General features: G+C 35.7%; 1 protein-coding gene and 1 long non-coding RNA gene across 2 annotated transcripts in view; both read left to right on the top strand.

Annotated features, from left to right (window-relative positions):
- Nucleotides 1–449: 449 nt before the first annotated feature.
- On the top strand, nt 450–4,095 carry LOC144634174 (uncharacterized). Its single transcript, XR_013567161.1, has 3 exons — nt 450–508; nt 2,701–2,761; nt 3,672–4,095. It is a non-coding gene; the product is annotated as an uncharacterized LOC144634174 (long non-coding RNA).
- A 10,366-nt stretch (nt 4,096–14,461) lies between these two features.
- The window catches only part of LOC144634842 (uncharacterized), a 3,179-nt gene continuing 2,301 nt past the window's right edge, over nt 14,462–15,339 (top strand). The window contains exon 1 of the mRNA XM_078493884.1: nt 14,462–14,572. The gene's annotated coding sequence lies outside the window, so the exon portion shown is untranslated. The remainder of the gene's footprint in view (nt 14,573–15,339) is intronic.

The raw sequence follows: 15,339 nt of genomic DNA, 5'->3' as shown, positions 1-15,339 counted from the left end.
TAAGTTAAGTATTGAAAAATATTCGGCACTCTAGAGGGATTTGAGATCCACTCTAGTGTAGACGTCCGTTTATTCCAAAATGCCTAAAAAAACTATAGGCTGAAATTCTTTCAAAAAGTTTGAAGTACCTATAATTTATAAGAACTTCGTCTTTTAATCACGTCTCATAACACAAAATGACTTTGAAATTACTTCTCCTAGCTTCAAAAGAACTGTCTGATTCAATTATCCAATTGGTACATCAGGAAGTCTATGGATTGCGAATTCCTCTTCTGCTGCTCATGACAATTTTTATATTACAATGATGTAGTGGATGTTTTTTCCGAATTTGTGGTTTGAAAAGAGTAGAAAGTTTCCATCACGCTTGAAATTGACAACGCAAATAAGTAAAGATGTGATTTAAACTATATTCGGAGTAATTAAAAATTGTTTTCCTGTCCTATAACAGATCATGCTGTTTTTGGTGACGTTGTTCACATCATTGCTTTTGGTCAGCTCACAAAGTTCGGTGAGTACTCCCTTTCACAAATGTAATTTAACTTTCAAAGAAAAGAAAAGAAAAGTTCATGGATAATCAATGAAACAGCTAGGGCTTTGCGATTTAGCTGAAGATCCGCGGAAGTGGAACTTACCAATTTCTAGAACAATAAAATTCCCATGAGTTGAAATCATTTAGTGACTTATAACAGGCTTTTCTTGTGCGCGTTTCATTCTTCTTGGCTTTGTAAAACTGAATATGAACGTGGTAAGCAGGAGAAATATTATTCGAAGATGGGAAAAGTTAGAACAATTCTAGGCTAAATCCGATTACGGATATTTATCGTTATCTTGCTTCTCGTGCAAAATATAACTTGTCTGTAAAAAAAAAATTGAAAACCGAAAGCTTGGCTGTTGTTTTTCAGTAGAAAAAACCTTGAGAACACCGCGTTATCAAGTAGTCGACTATTTCGATTTAGGCTAACCAAAACAAAAACTCTCGTTGGGCATAATATATATATGATCAATTCATGGTGGTGTTGTTTGTAACATTTTAAAAAGGAGTATTTCTTTTCATCAGGTAACGGATTTTCCTTGAATCGCGTAGCCTTTTATAAAATTGAAAGAAAACCCAATTTTATTTTTGTCTGTGGGTGAATATATTGCAACACAAAACTTTATTTGAACCTCGTGGTTGACACTGAACCATCCTTTTCTGACGGTTCACACGAGCTTTTAACCATTCAAACGATGGAATGGTGGTATTTTACGGAGCATTCTTGTTTAATAAACATCTATTCCAAGTTTCCGTCTCATCAGCACAAGACAAAATCATGAACTCTATAACCTCTTTAATTTTGTTCCATGACAGAAAAATATTCTCCAATTCAGAAATTTCTAGAAGCTATTGGAGAATACAATTTCAATAAACTGATGTCGGTTCTTTTAAGATTAGCTGATATTAAGTCGTTAGATTAACGCAGAGAATTTCAATCATTAGTTCTGCTGTACAAGTGCTTGTACGACCAGGGAGCACCTTATATTAGTGAGTTTTTTAATTGTAAGAATGTTCCGTATAATTTACGTGGCTAAGCACAAGGCTGGAACTCCCTTCCTTCAATACGGAATGGTTGCACAGATCCTTCGCATTTATAACCTGCAAACTGTGGAATGCGTTGCCTCCGACAATAAGAGAATCAAAGGACATTAAATCTTTTAAGCGATCTCTTAAGGCCTATATGGCTTAAATTTGAGTACCTTTTTAACCTGTAATTTGCGACATTTAAATTATTATATATTTTATTTTTTTACTTGTAAATATTAATTGTAAATATCGATGATAATTTTTAACGTTTTAGATAATTTTAAATATACTTTTTTATTTCTATTTATAAAAAATGTTTATTTTTACACACGTACACATTCTAACGAGAACTGTATGTACTCCTAAGTGTCACGTGTATAAATAAAATTTGATTTGATTTGATTGATTGATTTGATTTGATAAATTTGTATCTAGTTATTTGACGATTCACGTTTAAAATAAACGATGGTGAATAAATTAAAGTGAAAGAATTGTTTGCAATTATGTAGCAACACTTACATGTATTTAGCACATGTTTGAGTGAACAAAGCTTCCTTAGTTTTCCTTCAACAATTTTTTTTTTATTCGAACTGTTCGTTTATTTGTATGTTTGTCTTGTTTTTGTTTTTTGCTTGTTTTTTTGTGGAGTGAATTATACATGCATGTGACCTGCAGCCGCAGTTTTGTTGCTATATATAGGAGTCAAGAATGGTCCCTCAAAATGTCGCAGTGCTCGCAATGCTCGCAAAATTTTAGTGGGTGCTCGTTTGCTCGTACTCCCACATTTTTACAAGTGCTCGCATGCTCGGTTTTTAGTAGAGGTAGGTTTTTGAAAAGTGCTCGTTGCTCGCAAGGCTAATTTTTGTCAATGCTCGTGCTCGCAAAGAAAAACGCTGTGCTCGCATGCTCGCAAATGCTCGCAAAGACCATTTGATACCCCTATATATAGCTTAAAATATATATTTTTGTTTATTTTCCGTCGTATTCATTAATTTGCCTTATAGTACTGTTCATGATGTACCCAACACACTCTCGATGATGTAAAACAAAATGAAAAAAATCAAGAGGTGCTTTAAATAATAAAGATACCAAATCGAGAAATAAATACTTCACAGAATAAGAATATGTATGTGTTACAGGGCCCTTCTGCTCATCTTGAGGGTGGAGTCCCACGGGTCGTTAAGCACGTAAAACAGCAGAGTAAGTATCATAACTAAAAAGAGTATTTATTTCAAGAAAGCAATAAATGATTTATGTAACTTGTCACGCAATCATCTCCCAGCTTCCGGTCAGGAACTTTCCTGTCATCTGGAGTATTATTTAATGGGTCCTTACTTGAAAATGAAGCGAACCCAATCCTCTTGCAATGAAATGCTCAACATGGCGCAGACAATCCCCCCCCCCCCTCCCCTCCACGTTCTGTTTTCTGTAACACTTAGCTTTAGGCGGATTCTCATCCAACTTTGCTGGAATAACACTTTGAATGTTTTTCTTATTTAATATTTCAATGATTGTTATGAAATAAGACGGCCAAACCTGTGGCCAAAACAGACCAAAATGGGAAAGTTTTGATTTTGACCCAGCAAACAGAGCTCAGCCAATGTAACACACACATACCTTACCAATATGTTGTCATTATAATTTAAAAGGAGCAAGATACATAAATGCTACTTTCGAATTCTGAGCTTATAAACCTAAATAAAAGTTTCAATGGCCAATTCCTTCTATAAGACACGCTGCAGGGAGTCAAGGTAGTTGTATTCATCGTTGCTAAGTCTCGCGCATGTTTTGCTGAATCATCCGTGTTCTATCCTTCTAGTTTCACTTTCCCTTCTTCGCCGTAAAACTACAATAACTGAAAACATAGGAGGCCACAAGTTTCGCCCTTTCATTGAAAGCTGCCATTGTGTTGGATCTAGGGCTAAAATGATTGTTATTCGTACGCCTTCGCTCATATCAGGCAACCGGGACGATCATATGAGAACCCCTGATCGTCTCAGTATTTGCAAACGATCGATGCGATGTAAACGATCGTGGCAATCATATGAGAACCAGGTTTAAATCATTAACACAACTATTTCTAAGCATCCCGTTGTTTGCCTGTTTTCAGTGATCACCACATGGGACCCTCACCATTCCAACAGCCATGTCGCGAACGACTTTGTGTATGATGAAGGGGTACTGCGCGTTCCTAGCAATGGTCGCTACTATGTCTACGCTTAGATGTACTTCACCAAAAGATCATACGCATAGAAACAGAGTACTTGTCGAAACTGATAGGCTCACTCTCTTGATGATACACAAGGATATGTCAGCAGGACAAGAGAATACCGGTTTTGCTGGCGGTGTATTTTACTTGAACGCAGGAGAGAGGATCTACGTACTCGTCACTCAATGGGACACCTATTTGTGGGTGGGGCCTCACCATTGTTATTTTGGTGCTATTCAGATGTGAATTCGCGTATCTTCGAGATGTAATTTGTTGTTAAGCGAAGTCAGAAAGGCCAATAAAAGTCTGTAGAAAGTACCTTGTGTTATTGAGTGCGTGTCATTCTGCGTTACAAAAAAAGAAAAGAAACAAGAAAAACGCGACTTCTTCAAATGAAAATTTTCGGGGAAATCTTGGCAAATTTTCTCAATTTTCTTGTTGCAATCAAAGACAGCAACATTGTTACATTCAGGCGGTGGTAATAATCAGAAACAAAAATTTTCTCCTTAAGTTGGCCCGCGGGCATTTATGTGGTTGACAGTTTCCCTTTTTTAAGCGCGTTTTAAAACGTGAAAACGTAAAGGGATTGCTTAGTTTTTTTTAGAATCTGAAAGAATAATTCTTAAATTATATAAAATCATAAATTTTATGGCGATCAAATTTTTCGGAAGCCTTCGTTTTTAATAAAATGCGATTATTTTTAAAATGCCGGGGTGAAATTTTTTGTAATTACCTCAAAACACTGCCAAACAGTTAAAGTTTACTCACAACAACTTACACGATAATCCACTTCGTAGATTTCCTGAACGAGCGACTTCTTTATTTTGCCTTTAAAAACTGTTGTGTTATGCGTCTGTCTTGACTGCCCCATAAATGTAATACTTATAACTACCCAGTACCAACTAGTTTTGAGGTTGATGTCATCTTAATGTTGTGTGTAAAAATTAAAAAGATCGTGTATATACATCAAATGTTAGCAGTTAATAAAGATGGATGGTTTTCAACCGAATTTTTGAAAAATCAAACAAATGACGTAATTTTAAATTGAGAAAAATTTGTCGCTTTGTTTTGCATTTTTTTATGCTGCAGCTAGAACAGGATATTGCAAAGGTTTGTGCCGAGTTTCAGCGTGTTCCTTTCATACGGTTTGAAGAATTTCGGTCAGGTATATATGCTTTTCGAGTTCTAGTCGCTTTGTAAACCCGCATTTCGAATGAAATTTTTCTGTTGTTGTTCGAAGAGAGGTGTTACTTCTAAATTCCGCACGATCTTCTGCCGCAAGGGAATACATGTGCAGGAACGGTAATTGTCATTTTAGTTCTTCTATTTCAGGCTGTGTTATTTCCAAGTGGCAGATTATTCCCGTTTTAAAACGCGCTTAAAAAGGCAACTGTCAACCTCATCAATACCAATACCCGCGGGCCACCTTAAACACTGAATACGTTCAGTAAAATTTCCAAGGATTTTGTAAAGCAACTTATCCAGCTACAATATAAGCTCAGAAAGAATATCTGAGGCTTTAGAGGGATTGAAAGCTGTGATCTTTACGAACAGTGATCAAGAGTGCATTATCGAATATCAACTTAACTGAGCTTTAAAATCACGAAAGCAGGTCAATGGTTAGTTTCATTTATGCTCAATCCATCAATCTGGGTCCTGTTTCTCTGCCGTTTTGTACCTATGGCTTATTCTCAAATCATTAACGCTCGAAGCCGCAGCTAGCGCTGTATTTTCGTTTACCCTGTATACCGTATATTGTCCTTAGACCGAGAGTTATGGAAAGTGCTGTTTCATCCTTACTTAGAATTAGAATTTGATGAAGATGACAGAAATGGAATGAATGTTCAATACAATATTATTGAACTAATAAGATTTCCTATTTCTTTTTATTTTATTATAGACTTTATACATTGTAAAGAGCTATGGAAAGAGGCGCTCTTTAATTTATTTCCTTATTAGTATTATTATAAAGGAGGAGAAACCCAAAGTAAAAAGTGCAAAGTTAGTTAAAGCAAATTTTTTTATTTGTGCCTATACTAACAGTCATTCTCTCAAAGCTGTGTTTACGTTTTTTCTTTTGCATTTGCAATTTGAAAATGCCAAAAATAAATCTGCCTTGCGTATTTGTTGAATGCCAAGCAAGCATACATGGTGAAACAAAAAAGTGGCCGCCTCACAAACAAAGCTAAGGCTGAAACATTTATGGTTCAATTCTGTTATAAACTGAGCGATAGTTAAAAACAACGTTCTGAAAAATACTGATATCATACAACTGTTTGGACAGTTGATCAGTCGTGATTATCTACGCGCTTTCCATCTATCAATCTCTTCAAGTTACTCCTTGATTAGTTAACAAATAACAAAAAAAATATCATAATATTTTGTCATCCTTAAAAGCTTTTTCAGGATTGTTCGTTTCTTCTTGTTTTTAACGGCGATTATGAATATATATAAAAAAATCATAACCAACAAATGGAGTGAAATTCTCATCTGCTACAAAGTGCTCAATAGCTGAACTAGAGCGGTGAACAACAGTAAAATCTCAAGAGTTAGTTTATATGGTCATTTATTCTGGAGCCTGAAAGATCAGAAAGTAAAGTATGACATCAAGTGGCGCAAAGTTAAACAGGCTAGGTCTTATTCGAATGTAACCAAGAGATGTAATTTGTGTTTGTGGGAGAAATTTTTCATTTTATGTAAACCGGAAATGTCAACTCTGAACAGCAGAAATGAGCTTGTATCGTGTTGCAGACATTCTAGGAAATTCTTACTGAAAAACGTTTTTTAACTAGTGATAAAGTTCTCGCGTGACGTGACATATGACACGCAATGTATTGTATTGTTCTGAATTTTCAAATATCTTTGAATGTAACCGTTTTTTCTGGCAGTCGCCTGATGATTGCCTTGCACGAGGCATGAAACTCAGAGTAGCGAATAAATGACCATATAAACTAACTCTTGAGATTTTACTGTTAAAAAAATCATATGTGTAAACTGCATTCTTTGGAAATAAACAAAAGAGAACGAGATTAACGAAGTTCTTATCAACGGCAGCTTTGAAAAGAAAGCGTGAAAATGTTTGGTGTATGTTTTCTAATATTCCTATCAACTTATTTTCTATGTAACGTTTTCCAGTCTTCGTTGTTATCGTATGACATGCTCAAGGTTAAAAAAAAGTATGTGAACAAATACAAAATAACACGCGACTGCTTCAAATGAATTTTTTTTCAGCAAAAACTTGCCAAATTTTCTCAATTCTTTGGTTTCGATCGAAGACAGACCGTATTGTGGGAATGATTATAAACATGGACTGTTTGATTTGACACTGAATCGGTTCAGTAAATTTCCAAGGCTTTATTTTGTAAAGCAATGCAACTTATCCAGCTACAATATATGTTCAAAAAATATCTGGAATTTTAGATGGATTAGAAGCTGTGATCTTTACGAACTGAGCAATAAAGCCACGAAAGCATGTCATCTAAGCCTCTCTATGGGTGCCCACGGTCTTCGTATTCTTCGCAATTTTGTTGCAAATCTTCGTTTTTTAAGGAGATCTTTGTTTTACGGATTGAAACGGTTTGAACGTTGAGATTTGAAATGGTTTCAATTTTTAATCTTGAGATCTTCGTTTATTCCGCGGTGATCTTTGCGTCTTCGATTTCTTCGGAAATACCCATTTTGTTTGTCTACCATTTTGTACCTTTGGAATTATTCTCAAATTATATTAACGCTCAAAGCGCCAGCTGCAATTTCGCAAACAGTATCATGTCTTAACAAGGTTGAGAGTTAAGGAAACTGCTTTTTTTTCCTTGCTTAGATTTAGAATTTGACAAAGAATACAAAATATCGAGTAAAGTTTTGGTTCAACATAATGAGCTAAAGCGAGAGGAAACTTAGAGAAAACAATTCCAGCTGATTAACCAATACTAACTGAGCCACTTGATTTTAATATCCAATTTTTCCACTCGCACGAGAGCTTCAGGGTGAGTTTCACTGTTCTCTGATTTTTTTTTTTATAGAAAAGGAAAGAAATTTCAAAAACTACTTTCAGTACAATAAACTGAACTAATGCAAGAAGAAACCCAGAGTGAAATATGCAAGTTTTGCTGAGGCAACCTGTGCGAAGTTTCTTCTTGTTGTTAACGGCGATTATGAATATATATATGTTAACTGCATTCTTTGTAAAAAAAAAAAAAAAGAAAAAAACGAAAGAGAACGAAAATTCCGAAGTTCTTAAAAACTCAGCCTTAAAAAGAAAGCGTGAAAAAAATGCTCCCTCTGTGATCTTTACGAACAGTGCTGTAGACATGCATTTATCATCAGCCTTCTAATATTAGTTAACTATCTGAGATGCTATAATTAAGCGGGGATCTTTAATAAAAAAGCTCTGCAGAGCTTGCTAGATCTCCTGCCGTATCTCGTATATCATGTAGAATGTATATCATATGTGATGTAATGAACTATTGAAAGCGAAATAATAAAGTACTTATTGTCAACTGAGCTATAACGCCATGAAAGCAGATCAATAGCGACCTTCAGTTACCGACTGCTGCCTTGCTTTGAATTAGAAGATGAAGAAGACAAATATGGAATGAAATTGCAATACAATATATTAAACTAAGGGAGGAGAAAACCGAAGTAAAATACGTGAATTTAGCTAAAGCAAAGTATGCGAATACTGAGAGAGTCATTCTCTCGAAGTTATGTTTATTTTTTCTCTTTTACATTTGCAGTATAAAAATGTCTGAAGAAAATCTGTCCTTCGTATTTTTTGCATGCCAGGCAATGGAACATTCATGGTAAAACGAAAAAGCGGCCGCCTCACAGACAAAGCTATGGCTGTAACACAAACGGTGCAATTAGGTTATAAACTTAGAGATAGTAAAAAATGTTTTGAAAGAAAAGATCATTGCTACGTGTATAACTGTTTGGATAGCTGATCACTCCTGATCATCCAAGCGTCTCACATCTATCACTCTCTTCATATTAACGCCAACGCATTCAGAATAGTTAATAAATATCAAATATTAGTACGTTCACTTGATGGTAATTACTACCTACCTTTACACACGCAAGAGACGATCTTCAGGCTGTGTTTTCACTGTTCTTTGATTTTATAAAGAAAACGTGAGATTTTTTAAACCTTTTTTAAATTTAAGGAGTTACCAATCGAGTAAGCTGTCAATGTTTTGGTGTGTTAAACATATTCAATTTGCGATATTAATAATTGATAGTATACTGATTTTTTAGTACTTCAGTATACAGTGCAGTGCAAATTAAAGTTATCTCTTTAGAAACTCTAACACGATCATACATTGTTATAATAACATTGAAAAATGACTGTCAGATACGCGATCTGTTCGTTGCTCTAATTAAAATCAAATTGCTTACCCCTAAATTAAGCCCGTTGTTAGTTTTAGTGTTTTTAAAATCCAATTACACGACAAGAAGAGCTTATGGGATATTTCAATGGGCATCCTTGGCGAGTTGCAAGAACCGAAATTTGAGTTATATCGGGGTAAATTTGACCCAAATTTTGATCAAGGGAAACGAAATTTAGTTCGAGTTAGCGGGGAATTCGAGTTTTCCGAGTTCGACTTAACCGAGTAAAAATGATTGAAAAGTGGGGTAAAATGCAAGGGAAATGGAAGTTAGTTCGAGCTACCGGGGGTGTTCCAAAAAACAAAGTGGGGTCAAATCCATGGAAGGTAGTCAGTATCCGAGTCCGTGTTACTGAGGTTCTACTTTAGATAAGTGAAACTGAAGCAAGGTCTTCCATATGATTCGTTTTGAGGAAAAATAGCGTTATTTTTTGATCCTCAAGAGCTTTTTTAGCATTTTTCTTTTCTACTTGTTGTTAACATGTTTCCTCGTTTTGCCAGGTCATCTCAGCCTTTAAAAGAAATCCTGTTGGTCAGTTCTCGGAACTGTTAGTGTCTGTTTTCTAATATTACGTTCAACTTGATTTCTATGAAACTTTTTTTGCCATATAATAATAACAATGACAGGCGACTGCGTCGAATGAATTTTTTTTGACGAAAAATTGGCAAATTTCGCAATTGGCCGTTTTCACAATAGAAGACGGACAAATCGTCTAGACGGACAAGTCGTCTGACGATTTGTTCGTCTAGTGTGAACTTAAGACGGCTGATATTCCCAGACGGCCAAATCGACGGACAAATTCAGACGACTTGCACGTCCAAAATCGTGTCCGTCCCGTTTTCACACTATGACGATTTGTCCGTCTCTAGTGTGAAAACGGCCATTCTCTTGCTTCGCACGAAGACAAAATTGAAAACATGGATTTTTTGTCTTGATAGCTAAAGCAAAGTGTGCGAATACGGAGAGAGCCATTCTCTCGAAGTTATGTTTAATTTTCTCTTTTACATTTGCAATTTAAAAATGTCTGAAGAAAATCTGTCCTTCGTATATTTTGCATGCCAAGCAATTAAACATTCATGGTAACACGAAAAAGCGGCCGCCTCACAGACAAAGCTATGGTTATAACACAAACGGTTCAATTGTGTCATAAACTTAGAGATAGTAAAAAATGTTTTGAAAGAAAAGATCATTGCTACGTGTATAACTGTTTGGATAGCTGATCACTCCTGATCATCCAAGCGTCTCACATCTATCACTCTCTTCATATTAACGCCAACGCATTTAGAATAGTTAACAAATATCAAAATATTAGTACGTTCACTTGATGGTAATTACTACCTACCTTTACACACGCAAGAGACGATCTTCAGGCTGTGTTTTCACTGTTCTTTGATTTTATAAAGAAAACGTGATATTTTCTTAAACCTTTTTAAATTTAGGAGTTACCAATCAAATAAGCTGTCGATGTTTTGGTGTGTTACTGACATATTCATTTTGCGATATTAATAATTGATAGTTTACTGATTTTTTAGCACTTCAGTATACAGTACAGTGCAAATTAAACTTATCTCTTTAGAAACTATAACACGATCCTACATTGTTATAATAACATTGAAAAATGACTGTCAGATACGCGATCTGTTCGTTGCTCTAATTAAAATCAAATTGCTTAAGTGTTAGTTTGTAGTGTTTTTAAAATCCAATTACACGCCAAGAAGAGCTAATGGGATATTTTAATGGGCATCCGCGGCGAGTTGCAAGAGCTGAAATTCGAGTTATATCGGGGTAAATTTGACCCAAATTTTGATCGAGGGAAACGAAACTTAGTTCGAGTTAGCGGGAATTCGAGTTTTCCGAGTTCGACTTAACCGAGTAAAAATGACTGAAAAGTGGGGTCAGATCCAAGGGGAATGGAAGTTAGCGGGGGTGTTCGAGTTATCCGAGTTCGAGTTACTGAGGTTCTACTTTAGATAAGTGAAACTGAAGCAAGGTCTTCCATATGATTTGTTTTCAGGAAAAATAGCGTTATTTTTTTGATCCTCGAGAGCTTTCTCAGCATTTTTCTTTTTTTCTTGTTGTTAACATGTTTCCTCGTTTTGCCAGGTCATCTCAGCCATTAAAGGAAAGCCTGCAAATACATGTTGGTCAGTTCACGGAACTGTTAGTGTCTGTTTTCTGATATTACGGTCAACTTGATTTCTATGAAACTTTTTTTGCCATATAATAATAACAATGACAGGCGACTGCGTCGAATAAATTTTTTTAACCAAAAATTGGCAAATTTCACAATTGGCAGTTTTCACAATAGAAGACGGACAAATCGTCTTGACGGACAAGTCGTCTGACGATTTGTTCGTCTAGTGTGAATTTAAGACGGCTGATATTCCCAGACGACCAAATTCAGACGGACAAATTCAGACGACTTGTACGACCAAAGTCGTGTCCGTCCCGTTTTAACACTATGACGATTTGTCCGTCTCTAGTGTGAAAACGGCCATTCTCTTGCTTCGCACGAAGACAAAATTGAAAACATGGATTTTTTGTCTTGATAGCTAAAGCAAAGTGTGCGAATACTGAGAGAGTCATTCTCTCGAAGTTATGTTTAATTTTCTCTTTTACATTTGCAATTTAAAAATGTCTGAAGAAAATCTGTCCTTCGATTTTTTTCATGCCAAGAAATGGAACATTCATGGTAAAACGAAAAAGCAGCCGCCTCACAGACAAAGCTATGGTTGTAACACAAACGGTGCAATTAGGTTATAAACTAAGAGATAATAAAAAATGTTTTGAAAGAGAATATCATTGCTACGTTTACAACTGTTTCGACAGCTGATTACTCCTGATTATCCAAGCGTCTCTCATTTATTACCATTCAATTTTCGCATTGATTAGTTAACAAATACCAAAATATTAGTACGCTCACTTGATGGTAATTACCTACCTTTTCTCACGCAAGAAATCTCGAGGGTGTGTTTTCACTGTTCTTTGATTTTACAAAGAAAAGGTGGGAATTTTCTAAAACTTCTTTTACCAATCGAATAAGCTGTGAAAGTTTCGGTGTGTTATACATATTCAATCTGCCATATTAATAATTGATGGTTTACTGATTTTTTAGCACTTCAGTCACTATACAGTACAGTGCAAATAAAACTTATCTCGTCAGAAACTCTAACACAATCACACATTCTTATGATAAGAGTGAAAAATGACTGTCAAATACGCGATCTGTTCGTTGCTCTAATAAAAATCAAATTGCTTAAGTGTTAGTTTTAGTGTTTAAATCCGATTACACGACAAGAAGAGCTAATGGGATATTTCAATGGGCATCCGTGGCGAGTTGCAAGAACCGAAATTCGAGTTATATCGGGGTAAATTGGACCCATATTTTGATCAAGGGAAACGAAATTTAGTTCGAGTTAGCGAGGAATTCGAGTTTTCCGAGTTCGAGTTAACCAAGTAAAAATGATTGAAAAGTGGGGTCAAATCCAAGGGGAATGGAAGTTAGTTCGAGTTAGCGGGGGTGTTCGAGTTATACGAGTTCGAGTTACCAGGGTTCTACTTTAGATAAGTGAAACTGAAGCAAGGTCATCCATATGATTCGTTTTAAGGAAAAATAGCGTAATACATTTTGATCCTCGAGAGCTCTTTCAGCATTTTTCTTTTCTTCTTGTTGTTAACATGTTTCCTCGTTTTGCCAGGTCATCTCAGCCTTTAAAAGAAAGCCTGTTGGTCAGTTCTCGGAACTGTTAGTGTCTGTTTTCTAATATTACGGTCAACTTGATTTCTATAAAACTTTTTTTGCCGTATAATAATAACAATGATGATGATGATGATGATGATGATAATAATAAACTAATAAATGAGAATTTGCAGCAGTGGCACGAGTGGTTCTTCGTACGCTGTTCCTGATCGAATTGGAATTTAGTAGTGGTTAAGCAGTTTGGTTTTAAGACACGCTTGAGGTAACAAAAGAAAAGAAAAAAAGAGAACAAATACAAAAAAGTAGGCGACTTCTTAAATGATGATTCGCGGGGAAACTTAGCAAATTTACTCAATTGTCTTGTTTTGATCGAAGACAGCAATGTTGTTACATCCGGATTGTGGGAATAAATATAAATACGGATTGTTTATTTTGGCATTGAATCGGTTCAGTAAATTTCCAAGGATTCATTTTGTAAAGCAATGCAACTAATCCAGATACAAGGTAAGTTCAAAAAAAATCTGGGACTTTAGAGGGATTAGAAGCTGTGGTCTTTACGAACAGTGATGCAGGCATGCATTATCAACTGAGCAATTAAGCCATGAAAGCATGTCCATCTATCTGGGTTCTGTTTGTCTACCATTTTGTACCTTTGGAAATGTATTCTCAAATTGAATTAAAGCTCGAAGCGCCAGCAGCAATTTCGTCGCAAACCGGATCATGCCTTAACCAAGGTTGAGAGTTAAGGAAACTGCTGTTTCTTCCTTCCTTAGATTTAGAATATGACAAAGAAGTCAAAAAAGCGAGTAAAGTTTTGGTTCAACATTATCAGCTAAAGCGAGAGGAAACTTAGAGAAAACAATGCCGGCTGATTAGCCAATACTAACTGAGCCACTTGATTTTAATAACCGATTTTTCCACACGCACGAGAGCACGAGAGTTTCGAATTCACTGTTCTCTTAAAAAAAAAGAAATTCCAAAAACTACTTTCAGTACAATGTACTGAACTAATGTAAGAAGAAACCCAGAGTGAAATATGCAAATTTTGCTGAGGCAACCTGTGCGAATATTGATTGAGTCGTTCATTTTCCCATTTAACATTTCAATTTGAAAATGCCTAACGGAAAATGGAATACATGCATGGTGAAACAAACAAGAAGCTGCAAACAGATTTGACTCGAGCTATCTTAAACACAGAGAGCATTTTTTGTGCTTTTGCATAACTTATTTTTTAAAGTTATAGGGACTGAAGTTTGGCAACAATTATTTCGTTGCAGGCAACCTTTGTCGGAATATAATATTACCAGACCGAAAACTTGACTCGGCTTAGCCTGAGTAAAAAGCTGCTGCCTTACAAACACATACTGTAACACAAACTGTTAAATTCTGTTGCAAAGTAAGATTTGGTCAAAAGATTTTAAAAAAGGATATCATGATAGGCGAACGTGCTGTTTGGACAGCCGATCACTCGTGATTATGCAAGCGCACGCAGTTTGGACAGCCGATCACTCGTGATTATGCAAGCGCACGAAGTTTGGACAGCTGATCACTCGTGATTATGCACGTTCTTTCCATCTATCAATCTCTTTAATTAGTTCCTTGCTTTTGTAACAAACATAAAGTTACTTGGATGCTCACTTGATTTGAGCTGCCAAGCTTTCCACACGCAAGAGAACTTCAGGGTGTGTTTCATTGCTGGGCTTTGATTTCTTACTTAAAGGTAAGAATTTTCGAAAACTTCTTTAAAAGAAAGCGTTGATAGCTCAGTATGTTTTTATTTGGCCTCAGAGTAGATTTTTCGACAGTTTTGCGCTTCTTGTTCAGTTGCTGCTGGCGAGTATGAGTAGATAAAAAATCATATTTTTAAACTGCACTCGTTGGAAAGAACGATAAAGAACGAGGTTCTATAACTAGAACTTGCTTTTCAACTCCACCTTCAAAGAAAGCTGACAAAAATTAAGTTCTCCGAACGCTTAGTGATAGTGTCTTCAAGCATTTTTTTCGTGATGTTAAAAAGAACTAAAGAAATTTGTTCACGACACCAGCAACCGTTTGTGTAACGTAACAGATCTCCATTCTTTGAGACAAACTTAGTTTTTTTTGTAACTTTTGGCAGTCTAAGTTGTCATCGTTTGAACGCTCGATGTAAAAAAAAGCATTAAAAAATCCAAGAAAAACGTGACTTTTTCAAATGGGAATTTTGAGGACAAACCTTTGCAAATTTTTCCATCCACTTTAAGATACAGGAATTGTTTGTTTTGACACTTAATCCAGTCAGTAATTTCAAAGGATTTTCTACTGAGTAATAATCACAATATAAGTTCAGAGTTGAAAAAAAATTCGGGTCTCCAGAGGAATTGGAAGCTGTGATCTTAACAAGCAGTGGTGCTTCTGGACTTCCATGAAAGCAGGTCATTGAACGGTTTCATTCTATACATTCTTGTCTGTGAAACGTTTTAAAAAGATTTTAAAAGGTTTTTCCGTTTC

Source organism: Oculina patagonica, chromosome 13 (assembly GCF_052425735.1).
Source record: "Oculina patagonica isolate OP01 chromosome 13, crgOcupat, whole genome shotgun sequence".
Classification (NCBI taxonomy): Eukaryota; Metazoa; Cnidaria; class Anthozoa; order Scleractinia; family Oculinidae; genus Oculina; species Oculina patagonica.
Note: the sequence above shows the minus strand (reverse complement) of the source record. Positions and strands in the feature narration are given on the sequence as shown.